Raw genomic sequence first — 12,320 nt, 5'->3', positions numbered from 1 at the left:
ATAAAAAAATAACTAGCAATTTAGAAAAAAATTTAAAAGAATTAGAAAAAGGGGTTTAAAAATTTTCGAAATTCAAAAAGAAAGAAAAAGAAAAATTAAAGAGACACCGAACTTAAAAATAAAAAAAAATAAAGTAGACAATTAACTAAGAAGATTTGAAAATAGAGATGGAAGATTTGATTTAAAAATTTTCGAAAATTAGATAGAAAAGGTCTAATAAAGATTTTGAAATTCAAATTGAAGGAAAGAGAAACTAAAGAAACACCAAACTTTTAAAATTTGAATTTAAAATAAAGATAAGATAAGATGATAAAATTTGAAAATCAAGTAAAAGATAAGATAAAGATCCAAGATCAAGAAAGATAGAAAATTAAATTAAACAAAAAGATCACTAACAGGACACCAAACTTAAAATTTGAAATCAAGATAAGAAAAACACTCAAGAATTTTCGAAAATTTAAAAGAAAAGTTTTTTCTTTTTGAAATTTAGAAATAAAAGGAAAACACTAAAAAGACACCAAACTTAAAATTTAAAAATAAGGAAAAATTAATAATGAAAATTTTCGAAAACCAAGAGAAATAGGTCAAAGTTAAAATTAGAAACTCAAAAGAAAATAAATGGTCAAAACTGATAAAAGAAAAATACCTAATCTAAGTAACAAGACAACTGGTAGTTGTCAATCACGAACAATCCCTGACAACGGCACCGAAAATTGGTGCGCAAATTTAGAACTCGCACAACTTAACCGGCAAGTGCACCGGGTCGTCCAAATAATACCTCAGGTGAGTGAGGGTCGATCCCACGAGTATTGTTGGATTGAGTAAGCAATAGTTATCTTGCTAAACTTAGTTAGGCAAATAGAAAAAGAGTTGTTGTTATTGAATTCGCATAAAGCAAGATATTAAAGAAAATAAAGAAAGCAATTAAAGGTTTGGTAAAGAGATAATATATGGAAGCAGTTAAGGCTTTGGAGATGTTTATCTTTTCGGATTAAAAATTCTTACCAACCACTTTAATAATGAATGATTTATTCTATGGCAAATCATAAGTGACTAAAGCCTACTTTCGTAGCGAATTAATCTCCTCTAATCTTACTGAAACGCCACAGACAAGGTCAATTCTTTCAAATCAGAGGGGGAAGTTTAGAAATCTAGTTTAGCGCCACAGAAACCTTAATTACCCAAAGCTGACAGGATTTCATATCACATATCCCAATCAGTCATAGGTAACCCTCAGTTTAGGAGGAGTGTTTCCTAGCTGTTGCTCAAGCGAGATAGCTCTCTCAAGAATCACAAGAGCTCATGTAGAATAAGAACCATACTCTCGTTCCACCAGATTCATAAGATTAAGAACGGAAATTACACCTTAGAGTTGAATCAAACATTAGTTATAGTAGAAGAATAATAATCTTAATCTATAGAAATAAACAAAGCTCCTAACCTTAACCAGGAGGTTTAGTGGCTCATAATTCACAAAGAAAACACGGAAGTGAGGAGTCCCCATCCCAGAGGAGAGATCCAATGTCTATGGAGGAAGGAAGTCCCTTATTTATAGTAAAAACCTCTAAGACTAATCCTAGAATTCAAATTCAAACTAAATTAAAACAAAATCAAATCTAGATCAAATTAAATCTTTTGATTTGAAATTTGAATTCTAAACCTAAAAGATATTTTTTGTAATTAAAAATTACAAATAGGAAAGATAAGATAACAAAATCCAACTAAAGATGCTCCATGAGTGAGGTGGGACCCGTACTACTGACGTTCAGTGCCAAAATAGGCGTTCAACGCCAAGATTGGGTATTTCTGGCATTTTGGTAAGCGTTCAACACCCAAAATGGGCGTTCAGCACCAGGAAGGGATGCTAGTCCTGTCCCTCTTGGGCGCTAAACGCTAGGCTCAGCGTTTAGCACTAGATTTAGCAGTGATTTCAGAAGAAAAGTGTAGACTATTATATATCGTTTGAAATATCTAGATGTTAGCTTTCTAAGGCTATTGAGACCGCGTCAATTGAACCTCCATAACCCAAGTTATGCTTGTTGGAATGTAAGAAGGTCAGGGTTGACAGCATCTGCTATCCTTTCTTCGTCTTTGCACAAGACTCTGCCAAATTCACCAAAATCACCTAAAATCATAAAAATAACACAAAAACTCAAAGTAGCATCCAAAGATGAATTTTTAACTAAAACATAGCAAAACTTAATAAAATCTAGCTAAAAACACTATAAAAACAACCAGAACAAAGGTATAAGATGCTCACGCATCAGAGCTCTGTTTATTTCCATGGATTTAGACTATTACTGTTCTATTTTGATTAATGTACTAATTTAGTTTCAAGGATTACTTTCATTCTTTATCTTATGAATCTGGGTAGATCGGAAGATACACTTTTACGCACCTCATTCTACAGTTTACAGTTTTCAGAATCCTAGTTTTCTCTTTGAGCCATTAGCAACTAAACCTCCACTGTTAAGGTTAGGAGCTCTGTTTATTGTATGGATTGATACTATTACTCTTCTATTTTAATTACTGTTTGGATTTCAATTTCAAGAATTTGTTTTCGTTCTTCATCTTAAGGATTTGGAAGAATCGGAAGAATAACCCTTATTCTATTTGCGTTCTTGTGATTCTTGAAGAGATATCTCACCTTAACAACAACTTGAAAGTAAATTTCTCCTAAATCATTAATTACTTGAACTAATTGAGATACGTGACATATATCCTTTTAACGTTGGGTAATTAGGATTTTTTTGCCATAAACTAGAATTGAACTTATTCCTCAAATTGTAATTAAGTGACCAAGACATTGGCGGTTAACTAGGTTAGAGGAGGCTAAATCACTAAGACATTAGGGTTTAGTTACTGATAGTTTGCCATGAAATAAATCTTGCATGATTAAAATAGTTGGTAAGAAAACTTAATCCAGAAAAGTAAACACCTCTGATACCTTAACTACTTTTTCTCGTATACTTCACACCAATCTCACTGTTTGCATTTTCTACTTTCTGAATTACTATTTAATGCTTTTTGAACCCTCAAAACATCACTTTCTGCTTGCCGGACTAAGGAATCATTCGACCATTGTTGCTTAGTCCATCAATCCTCGTGGGATCGACTGTAACACCCTAACTACCAAAGCTCACGCTTCCGGCTGCGCAACTTTGATAGCTCAAAGTATTCAAAATCACCCATCCAACAATGGGATTTTATAACCAAAAGTTTCCCGGCAGAGTCCCAAGTCTTTAGGGGAGAATAACATAACTCATTCCGCCAAATTCATTTAAAATCATTAAAAATCTTGACTTCCTAATTTGAGTAGTAAAATAGGATCTAAGCCAATCCGAGTCATGTAATCAATTACTCTTTTCAAAACCATTTCCATTACTTCAACAAAACCGGCTTCAATTCCATAATTAAATCTGAAGCATTTCAAATTGCTAAGAGAATCATTTTTATCGTGTTAAACTAGAGTTCAAAGGGTACTCTGTATCTTATTCAAAACGTCAAAATAATGAGGTTAATCAATCGAAATCCAATTCCTTTTAAAATCACGAAAACTCTTCCAATGGACACTCTTTATGTTTAATAGAGAAAAACATAAACCCGTTTTACCTTTTAAAACAGCCTCAAGGCAAAATTCTCTTTCGAATAACTTGTACCCAAAGACATACTATTCTTCTTGGAAAAATAAGGAGAAATCATGATTCTCGTTTCAATAATTCTTTCAAAGCGTAGCTTCATCGCTTTCATAATTGTTCTAAGTAAAGATAATAAAAGAAGCCCTAAATTCACAATCCTCCAAGTAAATAGGAAAGGCATTAAACTCAAAATTTCCCAAATAACATTTCAAATAAAGCCTCGAATTTTATAGAAATTTCGGCAGCATCTCCCTTAAAACTTGGACTTTGCCACCCGGTTCGGGTCCCAACTAAATCGTTCCTCAATCCTTTTCAACAGGCCAGAACCCAAAAATCAATTCAAAATCACGCTAAATCCAACAGTCGCCTCAGTGGCATATCTCAAGGAAACCATTTCAAAATCAACTCAATATCAACCGATTTAACTCATTTCTACAGCTTTAAAGAATCGGGTCAGCAATAAATCATTTATCAAAACCAAATCAATTATAGCAACCCAGGCTGAATTTCAAGAGTATTCTATCTTTCACATCATCAAAATAATTGACTCACTTCAAACCAATCCTCAACGGATTAAACTCATATTTCAAATCTTTAAGGAATCAACTTCCAAACATTACATTTCACAAGCCACACAACAATTCAGCCAAACCAACATCCATAGTCATTCGAGTCAATCAAATAATACATAAGGCAGATACAATCACCGAATACACAATATCTCACACCAGTATCCATATGTAATAATTCCAATACACAAAACATAGTTTTTGGAAAGCGCCCCTACCTCAAAACGCAATTCCATAACCCAAACGTCTCACAGAGTCCTTTCTGCCTCAACCCGAACTGACGGCAACCAAAACCTCATCTCCCAGCCACTTTTCGCAATAACCATATCAACACTAATTGCAACATATAATAATCAGGACTCGATCCAAGTTACCAAGACTCATATTCATTAACCAAACACAACCGAATACTAACGCGAGGCTTTCCGAAACATACTTACTTACCGAAACGAAGAAGGAACGGATGAACCGAACAGCGGCGGTCTTCGAACCGGTTCGGCGGCAGCTTTAATCGTGATCCGCAATAACCGGAGCTTGACCCTATGTTACAAAACCTCAGAATCTGTGGCTAAATATAGCAGCATATTGATTTTCAAGAGCTCCGGAATGAAGATGCTTACCGTGAAGGATTAAAGACTAAATCAAACTGCAGAAGTTCCGGTGATGGTTCCGATTACCACAACAGCTTCTCCGGCAGCGGCAACTTGCAGCAACTCCTAGCACACAGCCGCATCACAACTCTCATGGTAAAGATGAACTTTAATGGAGAAGGAAACTGAAGACGAGTTAAAGCTTACCAAACGACACCAGTTCCAGTGGCGATTTCCGGCGGCAGCAGCGGTGGCGTTTCTCGGCGACCAGAGGCACAGCGGCCATGGCTGACGACGATGCGAGCTCCATCACCAGTGATCGAGAAACACAGCAGAGGCGTTTACCCCACCCACGAGCTTCTCTCTCGGCGGACCAAAGAAACAGAAGCGGAGCGCCATCGTGACTTTCTCTTGGAAGTTGGTGAGGACGACGACAGCCCTAGTAGCAGCGGCGGCGGGAGTGACTTCATCAGCAGCAACCAGGCGCGGCAACGGCACGGTGGTGACGCAGCAGAGGCACGCGACGGTGACAGGCGGCAATGGCTTCCCCTGTCGTGCTCCCTCCGCCCTCGGTCCCCTGTTCCCGCCCGATCTCCTTCTCCCTCTCTCTTCGTGCTCGCCGGCGGTGGCACAAGTGGCGGTGACAAAACCCTTGTGGTGGTGGCAGCAGTTTAGCAAGGACGAGCTTCTCCGGCTCGTGTGCAGCAGCGCCGTTGGGGAACACAGAAACAGCGGCGGCGCCAAGTCCTCCTCCCTCTTCCTCTTCTCCCGCCGTAGCCCCCTGCCTCTCACTCCACGGATCCCTTTCTCTCTTTGTTTCTTTCTTTCAGTCAGCTTGCAGCTGCTGCTGCATTAGGTATCCTGGGGTGTACCGGGTCAGGGGAACCGAGTAGGGTTTTTAGGGTTAGGGTTATGTGTGTTGAGTTTTAGGATTAGGGCAAAATTTGGTTCAAGGGTAATTTTGTAATTTCAAATAAAAGTAGGGGTAACATAGTAATTGAAACCCAAATTAAATCCAACACTAATTATGTATAGAAAATACTATTTGCTCACCGATTTCATAAATTATTTTCAATAAAGCGTCCAAATCTAAAAATTAGAAATAATATACTTAGTTTCTTCATTTTTCCAAAATAGCAGTATTAATATTTTTTATCTAATACAAATCATATAAAATCTTTATTATTTCATAACTATCAACTTTATAATTCAAATATAGAAAATAATCCAATAATTGTAAAATTGGATAATAACTATAACTTATTTCAAATTCAATAAATCAAAACTTGCTTTAATTATCTTTTATAAGACAATTTCTGAAATTAAAGCTACAGAAATACTAAATTTGAAATTAGCTCATGATAGCTCTCTTTTAAAAGCTCTGGGTCTTACATTCTACCCACCTTATAAAAATTTTTGCCCTCGAAAATTGATACAAAACGAAAGAAATTTCATAACAATTCATCCTTGAACACATTTAAGGAAGAAGCAAAAATATCTCATCATATAAACATATATACGATTTTCAAATACTTTGATTGTCATATGCATAAGGGTGCAAAGGTAGGAGTGTGATTGCAAAGCAAACGTTACAAGGTAGGCTCAATGCAAAAGATAACATGGGTCAATCATGTGATAGAAGGGCAAAGCATCAAAGGCTATAAAACATGATGGGGTTAAAACGACGTGCTTAACATCCGCACACTAATCTCATATCAACCTCAAAGTTTCAACTTTCCAACTCCATCAAGCACTTTACAATCCCCATACTCGATCACAAGCCTGACAACCGCAAACCCGTTCGCAAGGAACAAAACACCCGCAACTCATAACGTTGTACACCTACCGTTTCAACTTTCGTATGCACATATCACATCTTAAAGAACTAACGCATCGCGTTACTATATCTACAGATCACACGTGATATCAAGACAACTCTCGAGTCTACTCAGAAGAATACGAGATCTTAGAAAGGAGAGGCAAATGTCAAAGACAATACTCATAGATTTGAAAGAATATATCCAGTTCCAGATAAACAAGGATGTTCAAGCGAGGAAGTTTGCTAGAAATAAATCGATTGACAACTCCAAAAATAACCCTTAGATCAAGGAAATTTAATCGGATCAATAAGAAGAAAACCAGCGCATCAGTTTGAAACAAACTCAAGCTGAGTCGAAGAAGTATGAGGTTTACAGAAAAGAATATCTCAGACCCAAGACAAAGCTCACAGAACTCAAGAGCATAATTAAAATACTTCCGAATACATTGTTCTTAAAAGAATCGAAAACTTGTAAAAATATCACTTCGCAGTCTGAAAGAGAAGTTAAACAACAAACATCCTTCAAGAGAGTAACAAAAGCATAAACGTGGCTTTTCTTCAATACAATTTCATGTTGAAGTAGATTTTGTAGAGTTCCAAAAACAAAATGCACACAACTTTGGCTAAGAACTAAAATATTTCCTCAAATATTTTAGAAAGATAGTTAGGTGCACAACTTAACCAAAAGTAATTCATAAAACTCGGAAGAAATCAAATGCTTGTTCAAAAATTTCCAAAGGCCATATTCAAACAAGCGTTTATAACATTATAGCAAGGACGAAAGAGAAAGTTAAACTCTATTTAGAAAGAAAATCCGAGGTAAAAATCTGCTTATAAATTGGTAAAGGAAACAAGTGGTGCGTTACAAACGAACTGGTTTCCACTAAACAAGGAATTTTTTCAAAACTTCATTTAAAATAGTGCATGCCAACTTTAAATTAACTTCGTAAAAATTGAACATTGGTTTCAATCTAAATCAAGCAACAGAAAATAAATTCCGTTTAAAACTTCTTACAAGAGAATCCAAAACTTCTTTAAAAAGTTCAGAACAGGACTCCCAAAAGTGTTCTTAAAATCACCATCTCAGAAGAACATTCAAGAAGTTTAAGATGTACTAAAAAGGAGTCAAGCCTTGCAAGAAAGGATCTTAAAACAAAGTAGTCCAAACAAGATTTACTCGGCATGAGTCATCAAACAAGCTTTCAATTGATCCAAAAGAATACAAAAGTCATAGGAAAAGACAACTCAATCATTAGTAATTTCTCAAAGGTAAATCTTTAACTAAAAATTCTTGTAGAGAAAATGAGAGAATAAACAATGCACTAATTTGAAACGAATCAAACTGACTCACATACGGATGAGATTCACAAGAGAGGACAAACCAAGATCAATGGTAATTTCACAATATGTAAAAGATTAGTTAAAAACAGAATCATGTATGACATTCATAGAGGTGAAAAGCTTAAGAAGGAGCGAGTCTGATCATAAGAAGAAAGCTATGAGTCCAACATTTTCAAAAGAACAACAATAGCATAAACCATGTAGTATGCTAAATCAAACTCAAATCAAAATGAATTAAGTAAAGTTTATCAAATGAAACTCAACCGGGATAAAAGTGAAAAATTCACTTTCTTTCCAGAATTTTGAAAAATACCCCAAATACATAATCGAATAAAAATGTCCGTTGGAACTATAGTAATATTACTAGAAGGTCAATTTACTTTTAAAGTAAGTGCAGTTCTGTAAACTAGTAAAAGTACAAGCAAGGTATTAGAAATAAATAGTTGTTAAACTATATAAGAAATCTTCAAAGCTTTATATATAGATAAGTATATATCTAATCAACAGCAACTTTTATAAAAATCTCAAAATTGGCTGTAATCACTGTCAAATAAGAGAAAAACTGAATCAACAATTTCTCAAAGAATGGACTCAGAACCCGGAGATAAAAAGCACAGCGCATTAAGACAAGTTCAAGGCTACATCAAGGAACACGTGAATCAAGAAGAACTCAAACAGAGGAAGATAGATGCAACAAGGATTCCAAACAAGCATATGCAATTAAGATCAAACAAGAATGCATATGAATAGAGGAACAAAGTTGAAAAATCAAGCTACTTTTCAAAAGGATTAACAACCAAGAACTTCAAGTTAGGATACCAAAGAACAGGTCGACTCGAACAGAATTCAAGACACACAATTGAATAGCCTCGAGAAATAGTTTCTAGCGTTCCCAAAACCCGCGATTCGCTTTACTCAAAACTCGTATATCATCTATGATAACCCATTAGTGCTCTCATATACATAATTCACTAGTATTAAGCCGGCCGAACTTAATATCAGGAATTATGCAATGCAAGACTAACAGCGTTAATCAATAGACCGTCATGTGCATAAAGCTCTAATTCTCGTCATTCGACAAGACCTAATACATGACAAATGCTCAGAGTATACAATTGAAGCATAGTCAGTCCATTCCTCAGGCTCTACAGGAAGAACTGCTCTGATACCATAATGTAACACCCTAACTACCAAAGCTCACGCTTCCGGCTGCGCAACTTTGATAGCTCGGACATTACGACGACACTTATACTATTTAATACTAGAATATGAGCCTGTTTAAAACTTTAAACCGCAATACCGCTCCCAAAATACTTTTGTTCGATAACGTACATCCATAAATACCATACAACTTACAAAAACTCATAAAGAGTACATCCATATATATACATACATATATATATATATATAAGTAATATTACAAACATAAACCAATACAATTCCTATCCCTCTTACAGATTATATCAAGATAAAGGCGAGGGTACAATAGACCATAACTAAGACAATACAGAGTATCACAACAACAATTAAATAAGCTCTTCGTAACTTCTGCGCCCATATCCTGAAAGGGGGAAAAATGTAGGGGGGTGAGAACATCATCCTCGAAAGGGTTCTCAGTAGATAACATAACTCATTCCGCTAAATTCATTTAAAATCATTAAAAATCTTGACTTCCTAATTTGAGTAGTAAAATAGGATCTAAGCCAATCCGAGTCATGTAATCAATTACTCTTTTTAAAACCATTTCCTTTACTTCAACAAAACCGGCTTCAATTCCATAATTAAATCTGAAGCGTTTCAAATTGCTAAGAGAATCATTTTTATCGTGTTAAACTAGAGTTCAAAAGGTACTTTGTATCTTATTCAAAACGTCAAAATAATGAGGTTCATCAATCGAAATCCAATTCCTTTTAAAATCACGAAAACTCTTCCAATGGACACTCTTTATGTTTAATAGAGAAAAACATAAACCCGTTTTACCTTTTAAAATAGCCTCAAGGCAAAATTCTCTTTCGAATAACTTGTACCCAAAGACATACTATTCTTCTTGGAAAAATAAGAAGAAATCATGATTTTCGTTTCAATAATTCTTTCAAAGCGTAGCTTCATCGCTTTCATAATTGTTCTAAGTAAAGATAATAAAAGAAGCCCTAAATTCACAATCCTCCAAGTAAATAGGAAAGGCATCAAACTCAAATTTTCCCAAATAACATTTCAAATAAAGCCTCGGATTTTATAGAAATTTCGGCAGCATCTCCCTTAAAACTTGGACTTTGCCACCCGGTTTGGGTCCCAACTAAACCGTTCCTCAATCCTTTTCAACAGTCCATAACCCAAAAATCAATTCAAAATCACGCTAAATCCAACAGTCGCCTCAGTGGCATATCTCAAGGAAACCATTTCAAAATCAACTCAATATCAACTGATTTAACTCATTTCTAAATCTTTAAAGAATCGGGTCAGCAATAAATCATTTATCAAAACCAAATCAATTAAAGCAACCCAGGCTGAATTTCAAGAGTATTCTATCTTTCACATCATCAAAATAATTGACTCACTTCAAACCAATCCTCAACGGATTAAACTCAGATTTCAAATCTTTAAGGAATCAACTTCCAAACATTACATTTCACAAGCCACACAACAATTCAGCCAAACCAACATCCATAGTCATTCGAGTCAATCAAATAATACATAAGGCAGATACAATCACCGAATACACAATATCTCACACCAGTATCCATATGTAATAATTCCAATACACAAAACATAGTTTTTGGAAAGCGCCCCTACCTCAAAACGCAATTCCATAACCCAAACGTCTCACAGAGTCCTTTCTGCCTCAACCCGAACTGACGGCAACCAAAACCTCAGCTCCCAGCCACTTTCGCAATAACCATATCAACACTAATTGCAACATATAATAATCAGGACTCGATCCAAGTTACCAAGACTCATATTCATTAACCAAACACAATCGAATACTAACGCGAGGCTTTCCGAAACATACTTACTTACCGAAACGAAGAAGGAACGGATGAACCGAACAGCGGCGGTCTCCGAACCGGTTCGGCGGCAGCTTTAATCGTGATCCGCAATAACCGGAGCTTGACCATATGTTACAAAACCTCAGAATCTGTGGCTAAATATAGCAGCATATTGATTTTCAAGAGCTCCGGAATGAAGATGCTTACCGTGAGAAAGGATTAAAGACTAAATCAAACTGCAGAAGTTCCGGTGATGGTTCCGATGACCACAACAGCTTCTCCGGCAGCGGCAACTTGCAGCAACTCCTAGCACACAGCCGCATCACAACTCTCATGGTAAAGATGAACTTTAATGGAGAAGGAAACTGAAGACGAGTTAAAGCTTACCAAACGACACCAGTTCCAGTGGCGATTTCCGGCGGCAGCAGCGGTGGCGTTTCTCGGCGACCAGAGGCATAGCGGCCATGGCTGACGACGATGCGAGCTCCATCACCAGTGATCGAGAAACACAGTAGAGGCGTTTACCCCACCCACGAGCTTCTCTCTCGGCGGACCAGAGAAACAGAAGCGGAGCGCCATCGTGACTTTCTCTTGGAAGTTGGTGAGGACGACGACAGCCCTAGTAGCAACGGCGGCGGGAGTGACTTCATCAGCAGCAACCAGGCACGGCAACGGCGCAGTGGTGACGCAGCAGAGGCACGCGACGGTGACAGGCGGCAATGGCTTCCCCTGTCGTGCTCCCTCCCCCCTCGGTCCCCTGTTCCCGCCCGATCTCCTTCTCCCTCTCTCTTCGTGCTCGCCGGCGGTGGCACAAGTGGCGGTGACAAAACCCTTGTGGTGGTGGCGGCAGTTCAGCAGGGACGAGCTTCTCCGGCTCGTGTGCAGCAGCGCCGTTGGGGAACACAGAAACAGCGGCGGCGCCAAGTCCTCCTCCCTCTTCCTCTTCTCCCGCCGCAGCCCCCTGGCTCTCCCTCCACGGATCCCTTTCTCTCTTTGTTTCTTTCTTTCAATCAGCTTGCAGCTGCTGCTGCATTAGGTATCCTGGGGTGTACCGGGTCATGGGAACCGGGTAGGGTTTTTAGGGTTAGGGTTATGTGTGTTGAGTTTTAGGATTAGGGCAAAATTTGGTTCAAGGGTAATTTTATAATTTCAAATAAAAGTAAGGGTAATATAGTAATTGAAACCCAAATTAAATCCAACACTAATTGTACATAGAAAATACTATTTGCTCATCAACTTTACAAATTATTTTCCATAAAATGCCCAAATCAAAATAATTAGAAATAATATAATTAAACCCCTTTATTTTTCCAAAGTAGCAGTATTAATATTTAAAATATTACTTATCTAGTCCAAATCATATAAAATCCTTATTA

General features: G+C 37.0%; 1 long non-coding RNA gene across 2 annotated transcripts in view; it reads right to left on the bottom strand.

Annotated features, from left to right (window-relative positions):
• The window catches only part of LOC110265990, a 9,237-nt gene continuing 1,320 nt past the window's right edge, over positions 4,404-12,320 (bottom strand). The window contains exons 2-3 of one of the 2 annotated variants that reach the window (XR_002352757.1): positions 10,827-10,864; positions 4,404-4,501 (exon numbers count right to left, since the gene is read on the bottom strand). This is a non-coding gene — a long non-coding RNA (uncharacterized LOC110265990). Of the gene's footprint in view, positions 4,502-9,370; positions 9,519-10,826; positions 10,865-12,320 lie in introns of those variants that run through there. The other variant, XR_002352756.1, reaches the window with a different exon arrangement.

This window comes from Arachis ipaensis, chromosome B08, assembly GCF_000816755.2.
Source record: "Arachis ipaensis cultivar K30076 chromosome B08, Araip1.1, whole genome shotgun sequence".
Taxonomy (NCBI): Eukaryota; Viridiplantae; Streptophyta; class Magnoliopsida; order Fabales; family Fabaceae; genus Arachis; species Arachis ipaensis.
Note: the sequence above shows the minus strand (reverse complement) of the source record. Positions and strands in the feature narration are given on the sequence as shown.